Here is a 7,559-nt window from a genome sequence, read left to right on the forward strand (position 1 = left end):
AATAGTAGGAGTGGTAGTCAGCATAAATGTTTAATAGGCCCTGAGAGCTAAGACTTTAAGATGAAGCTCCTTTTGAAGCTACATTTACAGCCTCTGCTCTCCCAGGCTTTGTATAATGAAAGCACCCCAGGCCACTGTGGTGTGGTTTTGGCATGGGCTGTAGTTCCCCCCAAGCACCTTGGATGGTTGTAAGCCTCAGAACCCCTTGACTCTCACTTCAAACACAGCCTTTGCCTCACCTTCTCTACCTTCTTAATTTCCTGTAAATCCAGAGCTCCATGCAGGAGCATCTGGCTCTGATCTTTGATACCCTCCCTCAAACACAGCCCCTCCCTCATTTTTTTTCTCTGCCAAATCAAGCATAAACACCCACAAATTTACTTTCATCCTGTTCCATGTGCCCGGAGTGGAAAATCACTTGGCTGTAAATCTGATGTCCTTGCTTTACATATTCAACATAGGTTAGAAGAAGGGTGCTTGGGAAAGAGTTTGGTTCTCCAAGCTGCTTATAAGACTGAGTTGAAGAAAACATACTTCCTACATGTTGAGTTTCTCTCAGAGCTGTGGTCTGGCTTTTCTTTGCTGCTATCTGCTTGAGCAGGGGTGGCATTGGGGGCTGTTCTCCTTTAATTCATCCTTCTGTGCCAAATGGAAGTCTTAGTCTTCCTGAATTCCTCAGATAACGGGGAATATTTCCTATGAAGAATGGCCATCTCAGCAGAGGGAAGAAAGAAGCTGTACAGGCTGCTGAGCTTCAAAACCTCTGCTTGACATTATCAGGGCTTCTGGGGATGGCTCCAGTCTTTCTCATAAGAAGCCACACAGTTTCTGGAGAGTGAAGATTGTTTCCTGTTGGTGAGATCCTTGTGGAGCTCCTTCTCCCCTTGGCTCTGAGCTGTGTCCCATAATATGCAGCCCTGTGGAGGTGTTGGACTGTGGCTGTCAAGATTCAGGAAAGCTGGCCACAGCTGCAGTACATGGCTTGGGGATGTTTGGTATTGAATATTCAATTATTTTATGCGAATGAGGGGAGTTATAAAAGTGTTACAGCAACTGGAGCACTGCAGAGAAGTGTAGTGCCAGAATGGGACACTCAGTCATGGTTGGGGTCATGAACGAAGGCTCATACTAAGTCTCTGCAGGGTCTGCAGAACCTCGGGTTGGACTGGGCAGAACAATGCCAGGGACCCCAGAGTTTGGTTTTGATGAAACCCCATCAGAGTGTGCCAGTGAAGGAAGCCACTAACCCAGCCCTCAACCCAGCCTGAGGATTAGTCAAGGCAAAGGAAACAATGGAGCTTCCAAGAAACAGTGGGAAAGGCATCTGTAGCTCAAGCCCAAGGTTAAAGTTTAAGTAGCTGTGCATGCTGTGTGAGCAACACAAACCAACTACATCTGGTGCTTGGGAAAAGATGCAAGAACTGCAGTGGCTTCATCCCTTGAGGGATTTGTATGTGCCAGAGGATGCCTGTGCTCATGACAGTGATGACAGTGTCATAAAAATTTTTTCGTACTGGTAGCAGAGTGCAGCAGCCCCAAAGAGGAAGAAGGACACCAATTTAGTGTGTGAATGGAATATGTAAGTACACATACAAACATGGGGCCAGGAATATATCTAAGGCTTTTATTTGTACCCCTTAAAAACAGTAGAGACAAATCCATCTTTCTTGGAGGAGTTAACAACACCCAGGACTCCTGCACAGAAGGATGAACCGAGTTCTGGTTCCTCCTAAAGACACTGCACTTGTCACTAGCAGTGTCATTGCTGCAGCTACTTTGTTTCCCAAAGGCCACCATCACTGGAGAATTCCTAGATGTTTGTGACTCCAGGGATATTAAGTCATTGAAGCTGTTAAATTATCGAAGCACAGAACTGTAATTGTGAGCATCTTGTGAACTGAGGGACCAAAAGTCACTAACGCCCCCGCACAAACCAAAAACTAGAAAAGGCAAATTTGTAGCAGTGGAGCATGGGGGGGATGCTTGGAAAGTAAAAAGCCCTTTGTCTCATCAAGAGGATGTATTCAATATTTGTACCCATTTGCTTTTGCTTTTGAGTCACAGGACACCACCACCAGCTGAAATTGAGCACATTCCTATAGAAAAAGCCTTGGCATTAGGCCACGGCTGTAAAGACTTTTAAAAATCTGTTTGCGAGGCCATGTTAACTAAAACTGATCATAAATCACTTTTTGCCATTGCCAGTGGGGATCTGGCAAACACCTTCCTGCAAACAGAACGTCTCTTTCTTTAGCTACAGTTGTATAACTTGCAAATTGAATGCGAACCTGAGAAAGATTTAGTAGTTGCAGGCACACTCTCTAGAGCCTTTGACAAAAATTCTGTGGAACAAAGTCCCAGGCTAGATTATGGATATGTCAACTGGGGAAAACAAAATAGAAAAACCCAGCCTTGTTGGTTTTAAAATGAAATGCAGAATTTTATTGCTGGTGGTTTGCTGAGGACGAGACACTGCAGGATGTAATTAAGGTTCTACTAGAAAATGATTTGCACAGCTTATTCTGTCCCTGTTTCAGTTTAAAACGATTTAGATACCACTTCTCTGAGGCATGAAGAAAACTGATCCTTGAAGTGTTGCAGGAAAATAAAGACACAGAAAGCCATTTAGAGCCTGAAGGCAGCGTGAGACATCCCTGCCTCCCTCAATAGTCAGAAATACAAGCGATGTGAAATGGAGGAGTGTGTGCTGGTGGAAAACACTCGCCCTCTGGAAGGAAGTTAGGGAAGTAGGCTGGCATCAGCTTGATGTGGGAATCCTGAGCAGCCATTTTCATACTGCACAGTAGTCTTTGAGGGAAGGCACCACAGCTTTGTAAGGGGGCAGGTCGCTGGTATCTGCTAGCAGTGGATTTCATATTCATAACATGTCTGTCAATGGACTGCAGGTCAGTGCAATCTTATGTGTATCCCAGCTAATCCCTGGTGCCTGAATTTACCACACCTGTGGAAAGCGACGCCGAAACTTACTCTGCCAGGAAGGAGGCAGTGTCAATCTGTTGCACTCCTGGCACGCCTCAGTTGCAGTGGATTGTCACATCTGTGCTAGCAGAAACTGATATCATAGTGAAGGTGGGTTGGTTGAGATAAGCGAACAGGAAAAGTGGAACAAGAACGTGGTGTGATTTTGTAGCCTGGGATTGGCAGTGTTTCACATGTGATAGAGATGCACAGTAGCAGAGAGACACGACTACTGAAGATGGGGTGCGCTCCATGGAGACCTCCTGATCATGTGAAGGGGGTTGTTGTGGGCAGTGCGTGCTGTGGAGATACAGATTCATGTTTCCCCAATTCCACAGGGCAGCGGGAGAGTGTAAATGGCTGCCTTCCATGCTGGTGGTGTTGGCATCCAGTGTCTGTAGTCTAGAAAAGTAAGCAGCTTCCTAGTGGGCTTTTTGCTAACCATGGGATGGGTTCTCCAGAGGACACTGGCTAGAACACGGGACATATGGGACAGCAGAACATTTCTTAGGGCAACAGACACCTTGTAAGTACTTGTGGTGTCCATTAGTTGGGTGTAGTCGAGCCTGTGTCCCTAGGGAAGCTTTGGGGATGTGTACCTTTCAGAAGCTCTTGGAGGGGGTGCTATTGTGCAGAGGCTTGTGAGAACAGCACCGATCAGAGCTCAGGCATAGATCCATGAAGAGCTCTTTGGGGTTCCTGGTTGGGAGTCATTCCTGGACAATGTGGAACATGGGGGTTCTTCCATGCTGTTTCAGGCAGCAACAAAAGGCATGTTCAGGTACAATGTGCTGAGCACTGAGAGGACTTTGTTTCCTCCTAAAGCCCCAGTGCTGTCACTGCCAGTGTCATTGCTGCTGCTACTTTGCTTCCTGAAGACCATCATGGCTAGAGAATTCCTAGGTGTTTGTGACTCCACTGACATTAAGTCACTGAAGTTGTTTAATCACTGAAGCATGGAACTGTAATTGTGAGCATCTTTGTTACAACTTTTTTTTGCAGAGCTGCACAAAATTTGTGCTTTTCTCTGTCCTAGCATTGCTTGAATGTAATAGAATTTCCTTCTGCTAATAAACTGAGGCATTAAGTTTCTAATTTAGGGATGGGATAAAATGAGTTGTGCTGTGATTTCTAATCATGGGGGAACTCTTCTAATGTGCACACATTCAGTGTTTGTCGTATAAAAATGGTTCCTTAACAATGCCCGTTGCAGCTAATTTGTAACTACACAGTGTAAACATTGATTTCTAAAGTTTTTTAATAGATCCCCAAGCTACTTAATTATCACTTACTGACCCTTGTTTTCTGATGGTGATTAGTCTAGTTACCTCAAACTTTATAAGACCTGGGTCTCCAGTGGCAGTAGTATGGACAATTTCTTATTCCATATTTAATGGGATAGGATGGTCTCCAAAGCATTACTAGCTCATGTCTTCCCAGAATCAGACTTTACCTTCACAGTGATAGCCCTCTTAGCTGGGCATTTTGAATGTTCTATCTGGTTCAGCAAAAGCTTGTATGAAAGTCAGGGAGAAGCAAATTCAAACCAAAACTTCTCTGGGGTTTAAAAACTGCAGTTTAAAAAATCACAAAGCCTTACTTGTGGTAGGTTTCTTTCAGGTCTGGCACAGTTTTTGGTTTATAAACCTGTTGCATTCTTCAGCACTCATGTCTGTATCAGTTGAGGAAAGAGACCAACCTGGTTTCTGAGGACAATTTGCCATGAAGAAAATCTGTAGGCTTACTTAAACCCTATGGCAGTTTCATTGACTTGAACAGTTAGCAGAGCTGAACTTCTCCTTTACATTTAGTCTTCCACTGCACTCTGCATCCCCCTACACTATTTAAATGACATTGGCTGTAAGGTCAAGGGAAAAGCTGTTTTTGACTCCACTGAGGTAGAAAATTGGAGAAAGGCTTTTCCTGATCGGAGAGCAGAGCTCCTGGAGAGATTTCCAAAAGCAGACTTTGGTTTTCTTGTCACCTCTTATTGTCAGAGAACTAGATCTGTCTTAAAAGCAATACTGCTTCAGAGATGCCCAGCAGTCTGAAACAAGCAGTGAAACTTTTCTTATCAAATACAATATCACTGAAAAGTTAGAAAACAGGACTGAAGGATGCATTGGGATGCCTTGTAGTCCATCCCTCTATCTGATAGCATGGCTACCTCTGTCTGCCATTCTTGACCAACATTTGCCCTTTTCTTAAAGGCATGCAGTGGTGGGGCCTGCTTAGACTTGTAGCAGTTTTTGGCTCATTTTGGACTTGCTTCCCTTGCGAGTTCAAGTCCTGCCTTCCAATGCTGACACTGTAACTCCCATGTAGCCAGTCCTACCCCTGTCTACTACATTTGAATAGCTGATTTCTCCTAAGCAACTGTAGAATTTTACATGTCTTCTTTGAATTACATGGGGTTTTTTCCCAGACTTTCTCAGATAATCAAACATGTTTTGAATACTAAGTCTGTTTTCCAGCATATTTGCAGCGTCTCCCAACAAGGTGCTATCTGAAAGTTTAATAAGATCAGCCTCTGTTTCTTCATTCTTGTCATTAGTGAAAATATTTAATAATACAAGTTCTGGGAGAGTTCTGTACAAAAGTCTTGCTTGATGCATCTTTCCTGTTTGAGGGAGAAGGAGCAGTAACTTCCCTGGATATGAAATTTCCCTCTCCTCCAACTAACAGTCAAGAACAATAATTTTCAGATTGTGAAACATTCCAAGTTTAAAATCTTTTACTAAAAAAAGTCTCCAAAGGCTGGGCAAGCACAAAATATGCCTAAGAACAGAATTTATTCATAGATTGTAGAGGATCCGTGCTCTAGCCATATAGTCCATAAACATTCAAAGGGAGATGATCTGCTCAAGGAAATTCTTTAGGGATTTATGGTATCCTGCCAGACACCTACCAAGACCAGACTCCTCCTGGCCTTAAAGCTGGAACGTTACAGAAATAGTCTCAGCAGATTGTGGAAGAGAAAAAAAAACCAACCCAACAACCCACGAACCTGTGGATTTAAGCCTTTTGGAATGGGCATGACCTCTATAGAACACTTGGAAATTCCTTAAAGGTTTTATTCCTTTGAGAAAACCCTCATGGTTTGGTGCTTCTGATTTTTGGGTTGCACAGTGATCTCATACTGGTGGTACAGTGATCCGCACGTAGTCAAGTCCTTCTCAGACATATTCCTAAGGGTCCCTAGACATTCAAATGGCCAACAGGAGGGCTTGAATTTTTGAGGGTAATGATGGTACCTTCCGGATTTAAGCCAACCTCCAAGTGTTTGGTATCAGGAAGACAGTCTGCAGTAGGCAGATCATTGCAAATGGTTCTGCTGCAGTTCAAAGGGACCTAAACAGCTTGGAGAAATGGCCAGCAGGAGTCTCATGAAGATCTACAAAGGGAAGTGCCAAGCTCTGTCCCTGGGCAGGAATAACCCCAAGCCACCAGTACAGGCCAGGGATTAAGAGGCTGGAAAGCAGCTTTACCAAGAAGGACCTGGGGGTCCTGATGGACATCAAGCTGAACACAAGCCAGCAGTGTGCCCTTGTGGCAAAGGTCAACACCCTAGAAAAACATCACCAGCAGGTCAGGTGAAGTGGTCCTTCTGCTCTGCTCAGCACTGAAGAGGCACATCTGGAGTGATGCTCAGTCCTGGGCTCCTCAGTACAAAACATACATGTGCTACTGGAACAGCTCCAGCAAAGGACCAGGAAAATAATCACAGGCTTGGAGCACTTCTTACATGGGGAAAGGCTGAGAGGGCTGGGGCTGTTCAGACTGGAGAAAGGTGTGATCTTATCAAGGTGCATAAATGCCTGATGGAAGGAAGACAGAGACAGACTCTCCTCCATGGTATATAGTGAAAGGACAAGAGGCAACAGGCACAAGCTGAAACACAGGAAGTTTTGTCTGGAAAACTCTTCTTTGTTTTTTTACTGTGATGATGGGTTGAATACTGGAACAGGTTTGAATACTGTCCAGAGAGGTTACCAAGTGTCTGCATATGAAGATATTAAAAATCTGACTGGATACAGGCCTAAGCAACCTGCTCTAGTTGAAGCATCTTTGATCAGGGCTGAAACAGGAAATGTTCAGAGATCCCTTCCCATCTCAATGATTTTGTGAGTCTTGGGGACACTCTTACATATTCCTCTCGAGCATCCATGTGTGGCATCATCATAAACAGGGCCCTGACTTGAGCCCCGGTTTTCACAGAAACCCAAAGAAGGGAATTCACATTTTGATGTAGGGGAATGAGAGAAAGGTGTCTGTTCTTTGTGTCTCTCACACTTAGCAGAGACACCTCTATGTGTGCCAAGTGATGCCAAATTTGCATTTTACACATAACTAACTCTGGAAAGGCCAAAGGAGGCAGGGAAAAAAGCCCTGTGTGATGTAAGTGCACACCTTTCCATTTGTACAGGGCTGGATCCATGATCAAGAAACCTCTCACTCCATTAGACACTTCATCCTTTATTGTCACAGTTAGTGTTTTCCTATCATTATGTTTTTAATTACAGGCATAGATGGACATGTAAATCATGCCCCATCTGAACTAATGAAGAAGCAATTTCATT

This window comes from Coloeus monedula (assembly GCF_965178545.1).
Source record: "Coloeus monedula genome assembly, chromosome: 3".
Lineage (NCBI taxonomy): Eukaryota > Metazoa > Chordata > Aves > Passeriformes > Corvidae > Coloeus > Coloeus monedula.